This window comes from Toxorhynchites rutilus, chromosome 1 (assembly GCF_029784135.1).
Source record: "Toxorhynchites rutilus septentrionalis strain SRP chromosome 1, ASM2978413v1, whole genome shotgun sequence".
Taxonomy (NCBI): Eukaryota; Metazoa; Arthropoda; class Insecta; order Diptera; family Culicidae; genus Toxorhynchites; species Toxorhynchites rutilus.
Window position 1 is genome coordinate 2800203 of NC_073744.1, and position 25190 is coordinate 2825392.

Here is a 25190-nt window from a genome sequence, read left to right on the forward strand (position 1 = left end):
CTTTCGAGGCAACCCATGACGAAACCTCTTCGGTCGCGTTATAATTAATTATCGTTTAATATAAAAGAGGGATTCCTCCGGTTCCTTTCGAGGCAACCCATGACGAAACCTCTTCGGTCGCGTTATAAGTAATTATCGATTTAAATATAAGAGGAATTCCTCCGGTTCCTTTCGAGGCAACCCATGACGAAACCTCTTCGGTCGCGTTATAAGTAATTATCGTTTAATATATAAGAGGGATTCCTCCGGTTCCTTTCGAGGCAACCCATGACGAAACCTCTTCGGTCGCGTTATAAGTAATTATCGTTTAATATAAAAGAGGGATTCCTCCGGTTCCTTTCGAGGCAACCCATGACGAAACCTCTCCGGTCGCGTTATGAGTCATTATCGTTTATAATATAAGAGGGATTCCTCCGGTACCTTTCGAGGCAACCCATGACGAAACCTCTTCGGTCGCGTTATAAGTAATTATCGTTTAATATAAAAGAGGGATTCCTCCGGTTCCTTTCGAGGCAACCCATGACGAAACCTCTTCGGTCGCGTTATGAGTAATTATCGTTTATAATATAAGAGGGATTCCTCCGGTTCCTTTCGAGGCAACCCATGACGAAACCTCTTCGGTCGCGTTATAATTAATTATCGTTTAATATATAAGAGGGATTCCTCCGGTTCCTTTCGAGGCAACCCATGACGAAACCTCTCCGGTCGCGTTATGAGTAATTATCGTTTATAATATAAGAGGGATTCCTCCGGTACCTTTCGAGGCAACCCATGACGAAACCTCTTCGGTCGCGTTATAAGTAATTATCGTTTAATATAAAAGAGGGATTCCTCCGGTTCCTTTCGAGGCAACCCATGACGAAACCTCTCCGGTCGCGTTATGAGTCATTATCGTTTATAATATAAGAGGGATTCCTCCGGTACCTTTCGAGGCAACCCATGACGAAACCTCTTCGGTCGCGTTATAAGTAATTATCGTTTAATATAAAAGAGGGATTCCTCCGGTTCCTTTCGAGGCAACCCATGACGAAACCTCTCCGGTCGCGTTATGAGTAATTATCGTTTATAATATAAGAGGGATTCCTCCGGTTCCTTTCGAGGCAACCCATGACGAAACCTCTTCGGTCGCGTTATAATTAATTATCGTTTAATATAAAAGAGGGATTCCGCCGGTTCCTTTCGAGGCAACCCATGACGAAACCTCTTCGGTCGCGTTATAAGTAATTATCGATTTAAATATAAGAGGGATTCCTCCGGTTCCTTTCGAGGCAACCCATGACGAAACCTCTTCGGTCGCGTTATAATTAATTATCGTTTAATATATAAGAGGGATTCCTCCGGTTCCTTTCGATGCAACCCATGACGAAACCTCTTCGGTCGCGTTATAAGTAATTATCGTTTAATATATAAGAGGGATTCCTCCGGTTCCTTTCGAGGCAACCCATGACGAAACCTCTTCGGTCGCGTTATAAGTAATTATCGATTTAAATATAAGAGGAATTCCTCCGGTTCCTTTCGAGGCAACCCATGACGAAACCTCTTCGGTCGCGTTATAAGTAATTATCGATTTAAATATAAGAGGAATTCCTCCGGTTCCTTTCGAGGCAACCCATGACGAAACCTCTTCGGTTGCGTTATAAGTAATTATCTTTTAAAATATAAGAGGGATTCCTCCGGTTCCTTTCGAGGCAACCCATGACGAAACCTCTTCGGTCGCGTTATAAGTAATTATCTTTTAAAATATAAGAGGAATTCCTCCGGTTCCTTTCGAGGCAATCCATGACGAAACCTCTTCGGTCGCGTTATAATGATTTATCGTTTAATATATAAGAGGGATTCCTCCGGTTCCTTTCGAGGCAACCCATGACGAAACCTCTTCGGTCGCGTTATAAGTAATTATCGTATATAATATAAGAAGGATTCCTCCGGTTCCTTTCGAGGCAATCCATGACGAAACCTCTTCGGTCGAGTAATAAATAAATATCGATTCAAATATAAGAGGAATTCCTCCGGTTCCTCTCGAGGTAACCCATGACGAAACCTCTTCGGTCGCGTTATGAGTAATTATCGTTTATAATATAAGAGGGATTCCTCCGGTTCCTTTCGAGGCAACCCATGACGAAACCTCTTCGGTCGCGTTATAATTAATTATCGTTTAATATAAAAGAGGGATTCCTCCGGTTCCTTTCGAGGCAACCCATGACGAAACCTCTTCGGTCGCGTTATAAGTAATTATCGATTTAAATATAAGAGGAATTCCTCCGGTTCCTTTCGAGGCAACCCATGACGAAACCTCTTCGGTCGCGTTATAAGTAATTATCGTTTAATATAAAAGAGGGATTCTTCCGGTTCCTTTCGAGGCAACCCATGACGAAACCTCTCCGGTCGCGTTATGAGTCATTATCGTTTATAATATAAGAGGGATTCCTCCGGTACCTTTCGAGGCAACCCATGACGAAACCTCTTCGGTCGCGTTATAAGTAATTATCGTTTAATATAAAAGAGGGATTCCTCCGGTTCCTTTCGAGGCAACCCATGACGAAACCTCTTCGGTCGCGTTATGAGTAATTATCGTTTATAATATAAGAGGGATTCCTCCGGTTCCTTTCGAGGCAACCCATGACGAAACCTCTTCGGTCGCGTTATAATTAATTATCGTTTAATATATAAGAGGGATTCCTCCGGTTCCTTTCGAGGCAATCTATGACGAAACCTCTTCGGTCGCGTTGTAAGTAATTATCGATTTAAATATAAGAGGAAATCCTCCGGTTCCTTTCGAGGCAACCCATGACGAAACCTCTTCGGTCGCGTTATAAGTAATTATCGATTTAAATATAAGAGGGATTCCTCCGGTTCCTTTCGAGGCAACCCATGACGAAACCTCTTCGGTCGCGTTATAAGTAATTATCGTTTAATATAAAAGAGGGATTCCTCCGGTTCCTTTCGAGGCAACCCATGACGAAACCTCTTCGGTCGCGTTATAAGTAATTATCGTTTAATATAAAAGAGGGATTCCTCCGGTTCCTTTCGAGGCAACCCATGACGAAACCTCTTCGGTCGCGTTATGAGTAATTATCGTTTATAATATAAGAGGGATTCCTCCGGTTCCTTTCGAGGCAACCCATGACGAAACCTCTTCGGTCGCGTTATAATTAATTATCGTTTAATATATAAGAGGGATTCCTCCGGTTCCTTTCGATGCAACCCATGACGAAACCTCTTCGGTCGCGTTATAAGTAATTATAGATTTAAATATAAGAGGAATTCCTCCGGTTCCTTTCGAGGCAACCCATGACGAAACCTCTTCGGTCGCGTTATAAGTAATTATCGATTTAAATATAAGAGGGATTCCTCCGGTTCCTTTCGAGGCAACCCATGACGAAACCTCTTCGGTCGCGTTATAAGTAATTATCGATTTAAATATAAGAGGGATTCCTCCGGTTCCTTTCGAGGCAACCCATGACGAAACCTCTTCGGTCGCGTTATAAGTAATTATAGATTTAAATATAAGAGGAATTCCTCCGGTTCCTTTCGAGGCAACCCATGACGAAACCTCTTCGGTCGCGTTATAAGTTATTATCGTTTAATATAAAAGAGGGATTCCTCCGGTTCCTTTCGAGGCAACCCATGACGAAACCTCTTCGGTCGCGTTATGAGTAATTATCGTTTATAATATAAGAGGGATTCCTCCGGTTCCTTTCGAGGCAACCCATGACGAAACCTCTTCGGTCGCGTTATAATTAATTATCGTTTAATATAAAAGAGGGATTCCTCCGGTTCCTTTCGAGGCAACCCATGACGAAACCTCTTCGGTCGCGTTATAAGTAATTATAGATTTAAATATAAGAGGAATTCCTCCGGTTCCTTTCGAGGCAACCCATGACGAAACCTCTTCGGTCGCGTTATAAGTAATTATCGTTTAATATAAAAGAGGGATTCCTCCGGTTCCTTTCGAGGCAACCCATGACGAAACCTCTTCGGTCGCGTTATAAGTAATTATCGATTTAAATATAAGAGGGATTCCTCCGGTTCCTTTCGAGGCAACCCATGACGAAACCTCTTCGGTCGCGTTATGAGTAATTATCGTTTATAATATAAGAGGGATTCCTCCGGTTCCTTTCGAGGCAACCCATGACGAAACCTCTTCGGTCGCGTTATAATTAATTATCGTTTAATATAAAAGAGGGATTCCTCCGGTTCCTTTCGAGGCAACCCATGACGAAACCTCTCCGGTCGCGTTATGAGTAATTATCGTTTATAATATAAGAGGGATTCCTCCGGTTCCTTTCGAGGCAACCCATGACGAAACCTCTTCGGTCGCGTTATAAGTAATTATCGTTTAATATAAAAGAGGGATTCCTCCGGTTCCTTTCGAGGCAACCCATGACGAAACCTCTTCGGTCGCGTTATAAGTAATTATCGTTTAATATATAAGAGGGATTCCTCCGGTTCCTTTCGAGGCAACCCATGACGAAACCTCTTCGGTCGCGTTATAAGTAATTATCGATTTAAATATAAGAGGAATTCCTCCGGTTCCTTTCGAGGCAACCCATGACGAAACCTCTTCGGTCGCGTTATAAGTAATTATCTTTTAAAATATAAGAGGAATTCCTCCGGTTCCTTTCGAGGCAATCCATGACGAAACCTCTTCGGTCGCGTTATAATGATTTATCGTTTAATATATAAGAGGGATTCCTCCGGTTCCTTTCGAGGCAACCCATGACGAAACCTCTTCGGTCGCGTTATAAGTAATTATCGTTTATAATATAAGAAGGATTCCTCCGGTTCCTTTCGAGGCAATCCATGACGAAACCTCTTCGGTCGAGTAATAAATAAATATCGATTCAAATATAAGAGGAATTCCTCCGGTTCCTCTCGAGGTAACCCATGACGAAACCTCTTCGGTCGCGTAATAAATAAATATCGATTCAAATATAAGAGGAATTCCTCCGGTTCCTTCCGAGGTAACCCATGACGAAACCTCTTCGGTCGCGTAATAAATAAATATCGATTCAAATATAAGAGGAATTCCTCCGGTTCCTTTCGAGGTAACCCATGACGAAACCTCTTCGGTCGCGTAATAAATAAATATCGATTCAAATATAAGAGGAATTCCTCCGGTTCCTCTCGAGGTAACCCATGACGAAACCTCTTCGGTCGCGTTATAAGTAATTATCGATTTAAATATAAGAGGAATTCCTCCGGTTCCTTTCGAGGCAACCCATGACGAAACCTCTTCGGTCGCGTTATAAGTAATTATCGTTTAATATAAAAGAGGGATTCCTCCGGTTCCTTTCGAGGCAACCCATGACGAAACCTCTTCGGTCGCGTTATGAGTAATTATCGTTTATAATATAAGAGGGATTCCTCCGGTTCCTTTCGAGGCAACCCATGACGAAACCTCTTCGGTCGCGTTATAATTAATTATCGTTTAATATAAAAGAGGGATTCCTCCGGTTCCTTTCGAGGCAACCCATGACGAAACCTCTTCGGTCGCGTTATAAGTAATTATCGATTTAAATATAAGAGGAATTCCTCCGGTTCCTTTCGAGGCAACCCATGACGAAACCTCTTCGGTCGCGTTATAAGTAATTATCGTTTAATATATAAGAGGGATTCCTCCGGTTCCTTTCGAGGCAACCCATGACGAAACCTCTTCGGTCGCGTTATAAGTAATTATCGTTTAATATAAAAGAGGGATTCCTCCGGTTCCTTTCGAGGCAACCCATGACGAAACCTCTCCGGTCGCGTTATGAGTCATTATCGTTTATAATATAAGAGGGATTCCTCCGGTACCTTTCGAGGCAACCCATGACGAAACCTCTTCGGTCGCGTTATAAGTAATTATCGTTTAATATAAAAGAGGGATTCCTCCGATTCCTTTCGAGGCAACCCATGACGAAACCTCTTCGGTCGCGTTATGAGTAATTATCGTTTATAATATAAGAGGGATTCCTCCGGTTCCTTTCGAGGCAACCCATGACGAAACCTCTTCGGTCGCGTTATAATTAATTATCGTTTAATATATAAGAGGGATTCCTCCGGTTCCTTTCGAGGCAATCTATGACGAAACCTCTTCGGTCGCGTTGTAAGTAATTATCGATTTAAATATAAGAGGGATTCCTCCGGTTCCTTTCGAGGCAATCTATGACGAAACCTCTTCGGTCGCGTTATAATTAATTATCGTTTAATATATAAGAGGGATTCCTCCGGTTCCTTTCGAGGCAACCCATGACGAAACCGCTTCGGTCGCGTTATAAGTAATTATCGTTTAATATAAAAGAGGGATTCCTCCGGTTCCTTTCGAGGCAACCCATGACGAAACCTCTCCGGTCGCGTTATGAGTAATTATCGTTTATAATATAAGAGGGATTCCTCCGGTTCCTTTCGAGGCAACCCATGACGAAACCTCTTCGGTCGCGTTATAAGTAATTATCGTTTAATATAAAAGAGGGATTCCTCCGGTTCCTTTCGAGGCAACCCATGACGAAACCTCTTCGGTCGCGTTATGAGTAATTATCGTTTATAATATAAGAGGGATTCCTCCGGTTCCTTTCGAGGCAACCCATGACGAAACCTCTTCGGTCGCGTTATAAGTAATTATCGTTTAATATAAAAGAGGGATTCCTCCGGTTCCTTTCGAGGCAACCCATGACGAAACCTCTTCGGTCGCGTTATGAGTAATTATCGTTTATAATATAAGAGGGATTCCTCCGGTTCCTTTCGAGGCAATCCATGACGAAACCTCTTCGGTCGCGTTATAATGATTTATCGTTTAATATATAAGAGGGATTCCTCCGGTTCCTTTCGAGGCAATCTATGACGAAACCTCTTCGGTCGCGTTATGAGTAATTATCGTTTATAATATAAGAGGGATTCCTCCGGTTCCTTTTGAGGCAATCCATGACGAAACCTCTTCGGTCGCGTTATAAGTAATTATCGATTTAAATATAAGGGGAATTCTTCCGGTTCCTTTCGAGGCAACCCATGACGAAACCTCTTCGGTCGCGTTATAAGTAATTATCTTTTAAAATATAAGAGGAATTCCTCCGGTTCCTTTCGAGGCAACCCATGACGAAACCTCTTCGGTCGCGTTATAAGTAATTATCGTTTAAAATATAAGAGGGATTCCTCCGGTTCCTTTCGAGGCAACTCATGACGAAACCTCTTCGGTCGCGTTATAAGTAATTATCGATTTAAATATAAGAGGAATTCCTCCGGTTCCTTTCGAGGCAACCCATGACGAAACCTCTTCGGTCGCGTTATAAGTAATTATCGATTTAAATATAAGAGGAATTCCTCCGGTTCCTTTCGAGGCAACCCATGACGAAACCTCTTCGGTCGCGTTATAAGTAATTATCGTTTAAAATATAAGAGGGATTCCTCCGGTTCCTTTCGAGGCAACCCATGACGAAACCTCTTTGGTCGCGTTATAAGTAATTATCGTTTAAAATATAAGAGGGATTCCTCCGGTTCCTTTCGAGGCATCCCATGACGAAACCTCTTCGGTCGCGTTATAAGTAATTATCGATTTAAATATAAGAGGAATTCCTCCGGTTCCTTTCGAGGCAACCCATAACGAAACCTCTTCGGTCGCGTTATGAGTAATTATCGTTTAAAATATAAGAGGGATTCCTCCGGTTCCTTTCGATGCAACCCATGACGAAACCTCTTCGGTCACGTTATAAGTAATTATCGTTTAAAATATAAGAGGGATTCCTCCGGTTCCTTTCGAGGCAACCCATAACGAAACCTCTTCGGTCGCGTTATGAGTAATTATCGTTTAAAATATAAGAGGGATTCCTCCGGTTCCTTTCGATGCAACCCATGACGAAACCTCTTCGGTCACGTTATAAGTAATTATCGATTTAAATATAAGAGGAATTCCTCCGGTTCCTTTCGAGGCAACCCATGACGAAACCTCTTCGGTCGTGTTATAAGTAATTATCGTTTAAAATATAAGAGGGATTCCTCCGGTTCCTTTCGAGGCAACCCATGACGAAACCTCTTCGGTCGTGTTATAAATAAATATCGTTCGTTATAATAGAGGGATTCCTCCGGTTCCTTCCGAGGCAACCTATAACGAATCCTCTTCTGTCGCGTTGTAGAGAATTATCGAATAAAGTATCGATTCGAATTTAGAAATTTTAAAAACGTGATTTCTCGCGGTCTATCAAAAATCATTTTGAAATCATTTTCTTGTACGAGAATGTTTTCTAAAACGTTAATATTTATTGTTTTGGTTTTGATAATATTGATTCATTATTTCTTTAAATTTTTCTAATATTTCTTTTTTTCATGTACCGTTGTGGATCACCCCGAGGAAGTGAACTGGATTACTGGATTGTCAATTTACGAATAAGCTTGTAAAATTATGTTTAATAAATATTACGTATCGTCTTTTTATTTCAAAGCTCCAATGTCCTTAAGTATCTAAGTTAATAGTCTTACAATACTAACAGAAATGTTACTTCAGAAATCCCATTTTCGTTCGAGTTGTTCTTGCGTTTCGTTCGATCTGCTTCTGTTCGAAAAGTAAGTTATTAATGGAGAATGTGTCATTTTCAGCATATATCCTTGTTTTTAGCGAATAGAGACAATCAAAATGTTTTTAATTTTATTCGTCGAATAGGTCAGACCTATTCGATGAATTTATGCATCAGTTTTACCATGCTGGCTGATTGAGTGATTTCTGAATTATATTTTTATATTCTCATATTGACATTTATTCAGCCTAAAGATGACACAAATAATTCAAATCTATTGATGCAGGTTTGCAAGTTTAGATCTTATCTATTGTTTACTCTTATTTTCAAACATTTTATGAGTTGTCGAGTACCAAGTCTTAAGATAGAAAACGGATAGAAAAACCAGTTTTTTTCATTTCTTTATGCTCTTAGATTGATTTAGAAGGTAGATGTTTCTTGTTATCTGCATTATCTTGACTCGATTTTATGAAAAATAGAAAAAGAAGGATTATTTTAGACATTCTTTGTTATATGAAAAAGAGTGATTCGAATCCATATGAATTATAATGTAGATATATTGTGCTTGATCATGTCTATCATTTGAAGCTAAGAACAGGACCATACCTCTTACGTAACTCTTATCCTTCAAATTTTAGTGGATCGATTTCATGAAAAATCGAAAGAATGAAAAATATATTTTCGAATTTTTTGTTCTGATATCACACGAAAATCTTGAGTTTGATGATGCAGGTTTGTAGTGCGTGATCTCCTCTATCATAAGAATATAAGAACTGAACCATACCTCTTACGTAACTCTCATCCCCAGTAATTTGGTGGATCGATCTCATGAAAAATCGAAAGAATGTAAAACAAATATTATAATTTTTTCCTGATATCACACGTAAATCTTGAGTTTGATGATGCAGATTTGTAGTGCGTGATCTACTCTATCATAAGAATATAAGAACTGAACCATACCTCTTACGTAACTCTCATCCCCCGTAATTTGGTGGATCGATCTCATGATAAATCAAAAGAATGTAAAACATGTGTTTGAATTTTTTTCTGATATCACACGTAAATCTTGAGTTTGATGATGCAGGTTTGTAGTGCTTGATCTCCTCTATCATAAGAATATAAGAACTGAACCATACCCCTTACGTAACTCTCATCCCACGTAATTTAGTGGATCAATTTTATGAAAAATCGAAAGAATGAAAAATATATTTTCGATTTTTTTTTCTGATATCACACGTAAATCTTGAGTTTGATGATGCAGGTTTGTAGTGCTTGATCTCCTCTATCATAAGAATATAAGAACTGAACCATACCTCTTACGTAACTCTCATCCCCCGAAATTTAGTGGGTGGATCGATTTCATGAAAAATCGAAAGAATGAAAAACATATTTTCGATTTTTTTTCTGATGTTCCACGAAAATATTGAGTTTGATGATGCAGATTTGTAGTGCGTGATCTCCTCTATCATTTGAATCTGAGAACTGGACCATACCTCTTACGTAACTCTCATCCCCCGAAATTTGGTGGATCGATCTCATGAAAAGTCAAAAGAATGAAAAATATATTTTAGAATTTTTTTCTGATATCACACGTAAATCTTGAGTTTGATGATGCAGATTTGTAGTGCGTGATCTCCTCTGTTATTTGAATCTAAGAACTGGACCATACCTCTTACGTAACTCTCATCCTTCAAATTTTAGTGGATCGATTTCATGAAAAACCGAAAGAATGAAAGATATATTTTAGAATTTTTCTCTGATATTACACGTAAATCTTGAGTTTGATGATGCAGGTTTGTAGTGCGTGATCTCCTCTATCATAAGAATATAAGAACTGAACCATACCTCTTACGTAACTCTCATCCCCCGTAATTTGGTGGATCGATCTCATGAAAAATCGAAAGAATGAAAAATATATTTTAGAATTTTTTTCTGATATCACACGTAAATCTTGAGTTTGATGATGCAGATTTGTAGTGCGTGATCTCCTCTATCATTTGAATCTAAGAACTGGACCATACCTCTTACGTAACTCTCATCCTTCAAATTTTAGTGGATCGATTTCATGAAAAACCGAAAGAATGAAAGATATATTTTAGAATTTTTCTCTGATATTACACGTAAATCTTGAGTTTGATGATGCAGGTTTGTAGTGCGTGATCTCCTCTATCATTAGAATATAAGAACTGAACCATACCTCTTACGTAACTCTCATCCCCCGTAATTTGGTGGATCAATCTCATGAAAAATCGAAAGAATGAAAAATATATTTTAGAATTTTTTTTGATATCACACGTAAATCTTGAGTTTGATGATGCAGATTTGTAGTGCGTGATCTTCTCTATCATTTGAATCTGAGAACTGGACCATACCTCTTACGTAACTCTCATCTCCCGAAATTTAGTAGATCGATCTCATGAAAAATCGAAAGAATGAAAAACATAAAATCTCAGGTAAATCTTGATTTTGATGATGCAGATTTGTAGTGCGTGATCTCCTCTATCATTTCAATCTAAGAACTGGACCATACCTCTCACGTAACTCTCATCTCCCGAAATTTAGTGGATCGATCTCATGAAAAATCGAAAGAATGAAAAGCATAATTTAGAATTTTTTTCTGATGTTACACGAAATTCTTGAGTTTGATGATGCAGATTTGTAGTGCGTGATCTCCTCTATCATTAGAGTATAAGAACTGAACCATACTCCTTACGTAACTCTCATCCTTCAAATTTGAGCGAATATTGGTTCATGTTTTTCCATATCATGATTTTACTTTTACTTTTCCCCTTAGTGCGGCCCTGCTTCTGATTTAGTAGAGATTTGGAAGTATGAACACATTTTGTAAACTTTTATCACAATGCTTAGTAATTTCCTTGACAATATATATATTTTTGGAACCCTTGTGACTAAATCTATCGATTGATGTCCAGTTTATAAAAATGCGATGAGCTAAACTCTTGTTTTTGATAAATCTGTAGTTATCCTCCGTTGGCCCGATGCGTTTTTGTAATTTTTCCGAGAAAGTATGGAAAAATACGATACTTTCTATACATTGTTGGAAAGAGGAGTAAAAAATCTATAATTTGAGATGCCAAACACTCATCTACGACATACGAAACTCTCATCCTCCATGAATCTGTAGTTATCCTCCGTTTGTCCGATGCGTTTTTGTAATTTTTCCGGGAAAGTATGGAAAAATACGATACTTTCTATACATTGTTGGAAAGAGGAGCAAAAAAATCTATAATTTGAGATGCCAAACACTCATCTACGATATACGAAACTTTCATCCTCCATGAATCTGTAGTTATCCTCCGTTTGCCCGATGCGTTTTTGTAATTTTTCCGAGAAAATATGGAAAATACGATACTTTCTATACATTGTTGGAAAGAGGAGTAAAAAATCTATAATGCCAAACACTCATCTACGACATACCAAACTCTCATCCTTCATGAACCTGTAGTTATCCTCCGTTTGTCCGATGCGTTTTTGTAATTTTTCCGGGAAAGTATGGAAAAATACGATACTTTCTATACATTGTTGGAAAGAGGAGCAAAAAATCTATAATTTGAGATGCCAAACACTCATCACGGTACTTTCTATACATTGTTGGAAAGAGGAGCAAAAAACCTACAATTTGACATGCCAAACACTTATCTACGACCATGAATCTGTAGTTGACCTCCGTTTGCCCGATGCGTTTTTGTAATTTTTCCGGGAAAGTATGGAAAAATACGATACTTTCTATACATTGTTGGAAAGAGGAGCAAAAAACCTACAATTTGACATGCCAAACACTCATCTACGACATATGAAACTCTCATCCTTCATGAATTTGTAGTTATCCTCCGTTTGCCCAATGCGTTTTTGTAATTTTTCCGGGTAAGGATGGAAAAATACGATACTTTCTATACATTGCTGGAAAGAGGAACAAAAAATCTACAATTTGACATGCCAAACACTTATCTAGGACATACAAAACTCTCATCCTTCATGAATCTGTAGTTATCCTCCGTTTGCCCGATGCGTTTTTGTAATTTTTCCGGGAAAGTATGGAAAAATACGATACTTTCTATACATTGTTGGAAAGAGGAGCAAAAAATCTATAATTTGAGATGCCAAACACTCATCTACGACCTACGAAACTCTCATCCTTCATGAATCTGTAGTTATCCTCCGTTTGCCCAATGCGTTTTTGTAATTTTTCCGGGAAAGTATGGAAAAATACGATACTTTCTATACATTGTTGGAAAGAGGAGCAAAAAACCTACAATTTGACATGCCAAACACTCATCTACGACATATGAAACTCTCATCCTTCATGAATCTGTAGTCATCCTCCGTTTGCCCGATGCGTTTTTGTAATTTTTCCGGGAAAGTATGGAAAAATACGATACTTTCTATACATTGTTGGAAAGAGGAGCAAAAAACCTACAATTTGACATGCCAAACACTCATCTACGACATATGAAACTCTCATCCTTCATGAATCTGTAGTTATCCTCCGTTTGCCCAATGCGTTTTTGTAATTTTTCCGGGAAAGGATGGAAAAATACGATACTTTCTATACATTGTTGGAAAGAGGAGCAAAAAACCTACAATTTGACATGCCAAACACTTATCTAGGACATACAAAACTCTCATCCTTCATGAATCTGTAGTTATCCTCCGTTTGCCCGATGCGTTTTTGTAATTTTTCCGGGAAAGTATAGAAAAATACGGTACTTTCTATACATTGTTGGAAAGAGGAGTAAAAAACCTACAATTTGACATGCCAAACACTTATCTACGACCTACGAAACTTTCATCCTTCATGAATCTGTAGTTATCCTCCGTTTGCCCAATGCGTTTTTGTAATTTTTCCGGGAAAGTATGGAAAAATACGATACTTTCTATACATTGTTGGAAAGAGGAGCAAAAAACCTACAATTTGACATGCCAAACACTCATCTACGACATATGAAACTCTCATCCTTCATGAATCTGTAGTTATCCTCCGTTTGCTCAATGCGTTTTTGTAATTTTTCCGGGAAAGGATGGAAAAATACGATACTTTCTATACATTGTTGGAAAGAGGAGCAAAAAACCTACAATTTGACATGCCAAACACTCATCTACGACATATGAAACTCTCATCCTTCATGAATCTGTAGTTATCCTCCGTTTGCCCAATGCGTTTTTGTAATTTTTCCGGGAAAGGATGGAAAAATACGATACTTTCTATACATTGTTGGAAAGAGGAGTAAAAAATCTACAATTTGACATGCCAAACACTTATCTAGGACATACAAAACTCTCATCCTTCATGAATCTGTAGTTATCCTCCGTTTGCCCGATGCGTTTTTGTAATTTTTCCGGGAAAGTATAGAAAAATACGGTACTTTCTATACATTGTTGGAAAGAGGAGCAAAAAACCTACAATTTGACATGCCAAACACTTATCTACGACCTACGAAACTCTCATCCTTCATGAATCTGTAGTTATCCTCCGTTTGCCCAATGCGTTTTTGTAATTTTTCCGGGAAAGTATGGAAAAATACGATACTTTCTATACATTGTTGGAAAGAGGAGCAAAAAACCTACAATTTGACATGCCAAACACTCATCTACGACATATGAAACTCTCATCCTTCATGAATCTGTAGTTATCCTCCGTTTGCCCAATGCGTTTTTGTAATTTTTCCGGGAAAGTATGGAAAAATACGATACTTTCTATACATTGTTGGAAAGAGGAGCAAAAAATCTATAATTTGAGATGCCAAACACTCATCTACGACATACCAAACTCTCATCCTTCATGAATCTGTAGTTATCCTCCGTTTGCCCGATGCGTTTTTGTAATTTTTCCGGGAAAGTATGGAAAAATACGATACTTTCTATACATTGTTGGAAAGAGGAGCAAAAAACCTACAATTTGGCATGCCAAACACTCATCTACGACATATGAAACTCTCATCCTTCATGAATCTGTAGTTATCCTCCGTTTGCCCAATGCGTTTTTGTAATTTTTCCGGGAAAGGATGGAAAAATACGATACTTTCTATACATTGTTGGAAAGAGGAGCAAAAAATCTATAATTTGAGATGCCAAACACTCATCTACGACATACAAAACTCTCATCCTTCATGAATCTGTAGTTATCCTCCGTTTGCCCGATGCGTTTTTGTAATTTTTCCGGGAAAGTATGGAAAAATACGATACTTTCTATACATTGTTGGAAAGAGGAGTATAAAATCTATAATTTGACATGCCAAACACTTATCTAGGACATACAAAACTCTCATCCTTCATGAATCTGTAGTTATCCTCCGTTTGCCCGATGCGTTTTTGTAATTTTTCCGGGAAAGTATGGAAAAATACGATACTTTCTATACATTGTTGGAAAGAGGAGCAAAAAATCTATAATTTGAGATGCCAAACACTTATCTAGGACATACAAAACTCTCATCCTTCATGAATCTGTAGTTATCCTCCGTTTGCCCGATGCGTTTTTGTAATTTTTCCGGGAAAGTATGGAAAAATACGATACTTTCTATACATTGTTGGAAAGAGGAGTATAAAATCTATAATTTGACATGCCAAACACTTATCTAGGACATACAAAACTCTCATCCTTCATGAATCTGTAGTTATCCTCCGTTTGCCCGATGCGTTTTTGTAATTTTTCCGGGAAAGTATGGAAAAATACGATACTTTCTATACATTGTTGGAAAGAGGAGTAAAAAATCTACAATTTGACATGCCAAACACTTATCTAGGACATACAAAACTCTCATCCTTCATGAATCTGTAGTTATCCTCCGTTTGCCCGATGCGTTTTTGTAATTTTTCCGGGAAAGTATGGAAAAATACGATACTTTCTATACATTGTTGGAAAGAGGAGCAAAAAATCTATAATTTGAGATGCCAAACACTCATCTACGACATACCAAACTCTCATCCTTCATGAATCTGTAGTTATCCTCCGTTTGCCCGATGCGTTTTTGTAATTTTTCCGGGAAAGTATGGAAAAATACGATACTTTCTATACATTGTTGGAAAGAGGAACAAAAAATCTATAATTTGAGATGCCAAACACTCATCTACGACATACCAAACTCTCATCCTTCATGAATCTGTAGTTATCCTCCGTTTGCCCGATGCGTTTTTGTAATTTTTCCGGGAAAGTATGGAAAAATTCGATACTTTCTATACATTGTTGGAAAGAGGAGTATAAAATCTATAATTTGACATGCCAAACACTTATCTAGGACATACGAAACTCTCATCCTTCATGAATCTGTAGTTATCCTCCGTTTGCCCGATGCGTTTTTGTAATTTTTCCGGGAAAGTATAGAAAAATACGGTACTTTCTATACATTGTTGGAAAGAGGAGCAAAAAACCTACAATTTGACATGCCAAACACTTATCTACGACCTACGAAACTCTCATCCTTCATGAATCTGTAGTTATCCTCCGTTTGCCCAATGCGTTTTTGTAATTTTTCCGGGAAAGTATGGAAAAATACGATACTTTCTATACATTGTTGGAAAGAGGAGCAAAAAACCTACAATTTGACATGCCAAACACTCATCTACGACATATGAAACTCTCATCCTTCATGAATCTGTAGTTATCCTCCGTTTGCCCAATGCGTTTTTGTAATTTTTCCGGGAAAGGATGGAAAAATACGATACTTTCTATACATTGTTGGAAAGAGGAGCAAAAAATCTATAATTTGAGATGCCAAACACTCATCTACGACATACAAAACTCTCATCCTTCATGAATCTGTAGTTATCCTCCGTTTGCCCGATGCGTTTTTGTAATTTTTCCGGGAAAGTATAGAAAAATACGGTACTTTCTATACATTGTTGGAAAGAGGAGCAAAAAACGTACAATTTGACATGCCAAACACTTATCTACGACCTACGAAACTCTCATCCTTCATGAATCTGTAGTTATCCTCCGTTTGCCCAATGCGTTTTTGTAATTTTTCCGGGAAAGTATGGAAAAATACGATACTTTCTATACATTGTTGGAAAGAGGAGCAAAAAACCTACAATTTGACATGCCAAACACTCATCTACGACATATGAAACTCTCATCCTTCATGAATCTGTAGTTATCCTCCGTTTGCCCAATGCGTTTTTGTAATTTTTCCGGGAAAGGATGGAAAAATACGATACTTTCTATACATTGTTGGAAAGAGGAGTAAAAAATCTACAATTTGACATGCCAAACACTTATCTAGGACATACAAAACTCTCATCCTTCATGAATCTGTAGTTATCCTCTGTTTGCCCGATGCGTTTTTGTAATTTTTCCGGGAAAGTTTGGAAAAATACGATACTTTCTATACATTGTTGGAAAGAGGAGCAAAAAATCTATAATTTGAGATGCCAAACACTCATCTACGACATACAAAACTCTCATCCTTCATGAATCTGTAGTTATCCTCCGTTTGCCCGATGCGTTTTTGTAATTTTTCCGGGAAAGTATGGAAAAATACGATACTTTCTATACATTGTTGGAAAGAGGAGCAAAAAATCTATAATTTGAGATGCCAAACACTCATCTACGACATACCAAACTCTCATCCTTCATGAATCTGTAGTTATCCTCCGTTTGCCCGATGCGTTTTTGTAATTTTTCCGGGAAAGTATGGAAAAATACGATACTTTCTATACATTGTTGGAAAGAGGAACAAAAAATCTATAATTTGAGATGCCAAACACTCATCTACGACATACCAAACTCTCATCCTTCATGAATCTGTAGTTATCCTCCGTTTGCCCGATGCGTTTTTGTAATTTTTCCGGGAAAGTATGGAAAAATTCGATACTTTCTATACATTGTTGGAAAGAGGAGTATAAAATCTATAATTTGACATGCCAAACACTTATCTAGGACATACGAAACTCTCATCCTTCATGAATCTGTAGTTATCCTCCGTTTGCCCGATGCGTTTTTGTAATTTTTCCGGGAAAGTATGGAAAAATACGATACTTTCTATACATTGTTGGAAAGAGGAACAAAAAATCTATAATTTGAGATGCCAAACACTCATCTACGACATACCAAACTCTCATCCTTCATGAATCTGTAGTTATCCTCCGTTTGCCCGATGCGTTTTTGTAATTTTTCCGGGAAAGTATGGAAAAATTCGATACTTTCTATACATTGTTGGAAAGAGGAGTATAAAATCTATAATTTGACATGCCAAACACTTATCTAGGACATACGAAACTCTCATCCTTCATGAATCTGTAGTTATCCTCCGTTTGCCCGATGCGTTTTTGTAATTTTTCCGGGAAAGTATGGAAAAATACGATACTTTCTATACATTGTTGGAAAGAGGAACAAAAAATCTATAATTTGAGATGCCAAACACTCATCTACGACATACCAAACTCTCATCCTTCATGAATCTGTAGTTATCCTCCAAAACCTTACAACAGCACGGAGGATAAATGGAGGATAACTACAAACCGCTGAACAAGTTAACCAACGATTGTGGAGAACGTGAAAAAACGGGGAAAAATACAATGAAAATAAACGGTGCGGACGGTTTTTGTTATCATTCAATTTTGTTGTGTTTTTAACGATGTTGTCAGGGGCGGAGAATAATACAAATGTACTGTAGAACACCGGAACGGAACGTGCGAGATGCGCCCGGAGGGCCATTAGCGTGGAAAATGAATGGAACAACGATATGTTGAATTTGTATTTAGATTAAACAATAATAAATAATACATTCCACAGCAGAATCCACCATTCGATGGTGGGTGTGTTTCGGACGAGAAATCCCGTCGAGGCACTTAAAAGAATTTCCAAACTATTTTTGTTCAGAAATATAGGAATTTTGGAACAATTTCTATTCGGTTCAAGCGATTAACAGATTGACAACCGAGACATTTTGAGGAGTTGTGAATACTGAATACTGAATACTGAATACTGAATACTGAATACTGAATACTGAATACTGAATACTGAATACTGAATACTGAATACTGAATACTGAATACTGAATACTGAATACTGAATACTGAATACTGAATACTGAATACTGAATACTGAATACTGAATACTGAATACTGAATACTGAATACTGAATACTGAATACTGAATACTGAATACTGAATACTGAATACTGAATACTGAATACTGAATACTGAATACTGAATACTGAATACTGAATACTGAATACTGAATACTGAATACTGAATACTGAATACTGAATACTGAATACTGAATACTGAATACTGAATACTGAATACTAAATACTGAATACTGAATACTGAATACTGAATACTGAATACTGAATACTGAATACTGAATACTGAATACTGAATACTGAATACTGAATACTGAATACTGAATACTGAATACTGAATACTGAATACTGAATACTGAATACTGAATACTGAATACTGAATACTGAATACTGGAAACTGAATACTGGATACTGAATACTGAGTACTGAGTACTAAATTAATGTAGCTGAATGTTTCAATGACATATGAGGACGAATAGTTTTTGAACGGCAAAGATGAATCAGAACCGAATTCCGCTTTTCACGTCCGGAATCAGATGCCGAACACAATGTTTAAACTTCAGGGACCAGGTACCGAATACCAAATGTGGATTCTAGATTGCTCTTCTCGGTCTTAATCAAATAAACCACGTAAAACAGTCAAAATACATATTTAGACCTTTTATTCACAAATATTACCGAATACTTCCATGTGTATGATTCCATGAATCCGCTCTGGAAAAACGAGACTTTCCACACAGCAATAGAATACTCAAAAAAAAAAAAAGCAATTGGCTGCCGACTGTGTGCATACTCACTGGAATACAATAAGACTAATTTCGAAGCAATTGAATGTGTTCTACGTGTGATTGATTAGGACCATATGCTTAGTGATGAAGGAAATGTCAACCAATATGTGCAAAATTTTCACGAATTCTTGGATAACATAATGTCACAATTCGTCCCGGAAAAAAGAAGACGTAGAACTCGCGAAGACAAATATCCTCAATGGTTCAATCCACAAATAAAGAATAAAAAAAACAAAAAGCACACACAAAGTATAAACTAACAAAAGCGAATCAAAATTTTGTTTTATTACCACCTTCTTTGCCAAAAATCTCGACGAGAATGTCGGTAACAGTGCTGAAAATATTCACGTTCACGACATTCAAATTCGGCGAATTTCTGCCTTCCTTGTATTGATAACGTACTGCTCAAGCGAGAGTCGATAAATATGAAACAACACTGTCAATGAACCCCAGTGGAATGAACATCAACATCAGCTTGCCATGAAGTTCATTTTTCATTTGCACCTTCTTTTTCGTCATGGTATTCGTAAGATCGAAAATGAAGATCATTGCGTGTTAGTGAAAATCAAAATATAAAATTCAACGTCACCAATTGAGAGTAAAATCGATTAGTGGTAAAGGATGGCAATTCATCACACAAAATTCTTGTTTTTGGCGAGTTCGGCAATGGAATGTATAGAATAACTCTTGCTACGTTTTATGAATCTACTCACGATTGCCCGGAAATGGCATACACCACCATTTATATGTGCAATGGGTGACACGTTTTCAATGAAAATTCACTGCAAGCGATGAAGATCAACTTAACGTTCGTGATGATCATCTGAAATTATTGACAGTAATGGAAGTGCCTGAATGCAGGCTTTTCGAAATTCGTTCGTGCTGTTTTCGATCAATATACCAGACAAAGCTTAAGCGTCTCGACTCTTGTGTTATACTCATTATGACAGATATGATGTTGAGTTTCAACAGAAGAGAATTCATCCAATACTGGGAAAAAATCTAATTTCTTCATTCGTGAATAAATTTTGATAATTTGTGGCACTGGTCGGTAATATCCCTACAGAAATATGTAATCTTTTTTGCATTTTTTTTCAAGAAAGACTTCTATGATAGAGACTTTGTGAAGCTACCTGTAGAAAGGCAACAAATTTTACAATAAAACGGTGCATATTTGACCCAAATCGGACAATCCGAAGCATATTAAAAATAGTTTTGAATTTCACCCAAAAAAATGGATTACTTTTTCCCCCACTTAATATATAAAACACTTGAAAGTCTGAACATCGAAACGCTCGAACCAGACAGAATTGCACCCGTAATCTTCGAGAGCCTGGCTGACGAACTTACCGTGGAATTGCTATTATATCTCGCATTCCTAAATTATTTGAATCAATTATCAACTTTCAACAAGTAAAAAGTCCAATTACATGTAGACAAAGCGGTTTATTCAAATGCTGTTCTACATTAACTAACCTATTAGAATTCGTCACCTTTTTACTAAATGCAATGGACAATGGAAAACACGTAGAAGCCCTCCAAACGGACTTTAGTGAAGCTTTTGTCTGAATCGACAACTCATTATTAATCTTCAAATTGGAAAAAAAAGAATAGCACACAGTCTTTTGAAGTGGCTTAACTCATATTAATATAACGCGAACAAACAGTTCGTTTACAAAACAACCGTTCAAACCTCATTAAAGCCACTTCGGAAGTGCCACAAGGATCCCTTCTTGGTTCTCTTCTTTTCATTTTGTACATTAATGACATTTCCTTTATTCTTAAGCGTATACATATACTCATATATGCTGACGATATGAAGCTTTTTGCGGAAATTTGAATGAAATAAATGTATTCTACACGTGGTGTAAAAAAGTCTTTTACAACTTGCAAAAAAATGTAATTTAATTACATTCAGCAGAAAACAATAAACACCAAATATTGTAATATCTCTAGGAAACGTACAGTATCGTTATGTAGAATAGGCAGAGATCTATGCGTCATTCTTGATTCTGGACTCACATTTATTGAACACTACAACTCAGTAATAAACAAAGTAAATAGAGTGCTATGCTTCTCAAAACGCTTTGCACATAACTCCCAGAACCCATATACCAAAAAAAAAAAACATAATACACCACATATGTAAGACCTATTTTGGAATACTGCAGCTTTGTATGAAATCCTTTTATTGTCGCGCACGAACAACGCATAGAGTCTGTCCAAATACAATTTATTTTGTATGCACTTCGTAAATTGAACTGGACATCATTCCCTCTTCTCTCATGTGAAGCACGCTGCATGCTCATCAACATAGAAACACTTCAAGAACGTAGAAAACTTACAACATTCTTTGTAAACGATCTTATTTCACATCGCGTACGGTTAGCAGAATTATTATGTGGCTTAAACTGTTATGTACCAGGACGTCAATTAAGAACAAGGAGCTTATTCCAAGTAAAAGCATCTAGGACAAATTATGCAAGCAATTCTTCTGTGAATTGCATGATGCTTATGTACAATCGTTAAGGATGAAATAAGATGAAAGATAAGATGATAAGATTTAAGATGATATTTTTGTGGATATATAGAAATAGTTTTAATACTAGTCAAGAAAGAGTAAGTATTACGAATCCAAATAAGCAAAGCACATCCATCAATTATTTTCATTCAAGATTACAAAACTTGGAACTGTATTCAGAGGTTATAATCTGAGAGAGGGGTGAGTAATACGCAATATGCATCAGGCAACATATTTTGTTGTACTTTACATACCAAAGCAATAAAAACGCCTGATATTATGCAAACAATCTGCTTCATGAATGAAACTTGCCAAATTATGGACGATAATTTGATTTTCAACCAGCACGTCGTGTTGCTAGCGATATATGTTGCTCTACAAAGGCGACCCATTGGCGATAATATTGCTTATTGCATGTTACTAGTCGCTGGTTCCTTTTTGCTCCGGTGTGCGAGCCGCCTTACTCCACCACAAATCAAATTTAACGAACCAAAAGACACGAAACTGAACTAAACCTTACACGCGAAGCTCACGACAACTTTTCAGACTGAATAAACTAGGTGGCAAACGCGAATGATAGTCAGTGTCGCGTTCAGGAAAAATGCGTCAAAATCCCATTGCCAACGAAATCGAGTGTGATGCGAAAACATTTCGAAATGATCGCAATCACGTTCCTTGCGTTTGGTGGACACTTAACTTTAAGCAGTACCCCCAATTGGCAAGGTTTGCTAGATCTTATCTTTCAGGTCCTTGCAGTCTGTACCGGATAGTTACTGGATATCCGTTTTGTCTCTAGTTGTTTTCTTCGATCACAATAAAGAAAAATAATATGCGGTAAAGATTGATATACAACTCGCAGAAGTATCCCAAGATTGTTCGAGCAGATATATAGGGTAAATGATCTTGGTTTGTCCAGTCGAAAATATGATCATGGTTTGCCCACTTTTTTGAATGCTCTAATTCAGCGCTCCTGTGTCAAATAAGGCCTTCGAATGTTTCGAAACATATAAATAAAATTGCCTTTTACATGATTCATAGTAGTTTGATAGTATATTTTTACGAAATCACATGTTTTAAAGGATTATAAAATACACCTTCTATTTGTGTCAATGCGCCCCTCATTCGAGCTAACTTTTAATCGATCACCAGATGATTATTTGGCACGTATTCAGACCTTTTCTGGATTACAACACTTATAAATATTGTAAACATCATGCTTGCTCACCATTTGTATCAGATTTACATAGCTAAACCATTAAATTAACGCATTTTGATGAACTCAATTCTGATCATGATGGACAACTCATTCAATAATGTTGTTTTGTCCACATGATTTCTATGGCAACCGCTTGGCGCGCTGCAGTTTGTTTATGGTGTGCTTCGCGCATAGCAGAAGTATAGTTTTTCTGTGTTGATTGTGTTGAGGTGAACACTTCTAAAATGCCCAAGTAAAGGCAATATTCTGAAGAAAGCCTAAATTATGAATGAATCAATATGATGACAGTAAACTCAAGCAATGATAAATGCAACATCTAATTGTGAATTCGAATGTTTTCATTCAAAAATGGAGATTTCTAAAACCGGACAAACCATGATCATTTTTTTTGAGCAAACCATGATCAGAGGTGGTCAAACCATGATCTAATTCTTCTTTAAGGAAAATCGTTAAAAAACATAAAAATTTGAATATTTTCAACACCTTATGGTAGTATTAGCAACTAGAGACTTGGGGCTTTTCAACAAACCCAAACTCGTATCGATTATGTGTGATTTTCATGAAGAAAAATCGATTTGCATTTACTAGTTGCGTAAAAACACCCCAAATTGGACAAACCAAGATCATTTACCCTACATTGTAAAACTGCAAAGAATCCCGCTTTATAGTGTTTCGACAACTTCTTCGAGTTTCGCCAACTTCTTCCGTTTGAAACGGTCATCCACAGCAAACTTGTTCTTACCCGTGAGATATTGCATCCATCTCGGCTGACAACTGACAACTCATCCCACTACGGAATTCTCACTGAGAACTGCAAAACTGAGCGGATGCAAACAAACACTCAGAAGAGAAACTGGGCAAAATTTCGGCCGAGTATGAAAACAGCAACGCAAGTTTGAAAGTGTCCCAATAATAATCGACGCACCCTTTAGTCTCAGAATATATCATTGATTCAATTTGTTGTAGTGAAAATCTCTCGGTTACCTCCTCAGATTGTAAAGAGATATCAAGATTGGTTTTATTTATTTAGAGAAGTTCAACGGGCTGTCTTCCGAGGTTATCTAGGAATGACCTCCGCCGCCGCGAGTTGAAACCTATAAATTAGAGCAAAATTCAACGTACGATAAATGTAAAAATATAGCATTCTCAAATTATGCAGAGATAATCTCGGCCGTCGCGTATTGAAGTTTTACGCGCCGTTAATCTCAAAATATAGCATCGGTTCAGGTGAAGTTCTCTCGTTTGCCTCTTATGGTTATAAAAAAAAGTGACCCCGTTGACCTCGTACCACTCCAGGACATCCTTTGAATAGTGGCACGAAACTGGATCCGGCCAGAAGATCGTTGGGCCCTCGTGTTGCTTCAGCATAGGAAGCAGGAAGCTTCTGTAGACACTCCTAGATCTTCTCATTTGGAGTCCCGGTAGTCACGAACGGCGCACTCCGTTTGCCAAATAAGCAGATCGCTTACCAAATCATGTATTCGGCTTCGGCTTCCTTACTTCCACTAGAACATCAAACTTGTGCTGAACGGTGAAAAACAGTAGCCCTGCTTTGCGTAAGTCTCATCTTTCATGATGAGACAATGAGGATGTACATGTACATGTACAGATGCTGATGATTCCGAGTTGTTTTCCGATGTCCCGATGAGAGAGTTGATGATTTTCTAGGTGCTTGCGCAAAATCAATTCGCGACGTTGCTTTTCGGGTGACGCCATTTTTTCCAGTTTTTTAAAACTTGACAGCGATAGAAACACAGAGTAAACATTACAATCTAAACTACTTCGACCCAAATTTTCAAGAGAAAATACCCAATGGGTAATGAATAATCAGTTACCGGAGCCAGTGGTGTAGTGGTAAGGGTTACCCTCCAGGCATATCTCACAATACCACATTTTTGTGTGAAAACAAATCGGGAAAATCCATGTTTGTCAAATGAAACGAATGAAACTTTCAATTGAATAGCTGCGGGCGTTCTTTTGCAGGAGAAATGAGGAACTTTGACGATGCTGATGAATATATCCCAATTTGCTCAGATTGAATCGAAAAATTCTGCTTTCCGAAATGAAGGGAAAAGATGCAAACGAGCATAGATGAATGAAACGAAAGAATCGACGTAGAGAGTATACTGATTTCAAAAT

General features: G+C 37.7%; 1 protein-coding gene across 7 annotated transcripts in view; it reads right to left on the minus strand.

Moving 5' to 3' along the window:
• Positions 1-25190, minus strand: part of LOC129778748 (nucleolysin TIAR) — a 1021219-nt gene that overhangs the window by 205646 nt on the left and 790383 nt on the right. The window lies entirely within an intron of this gene.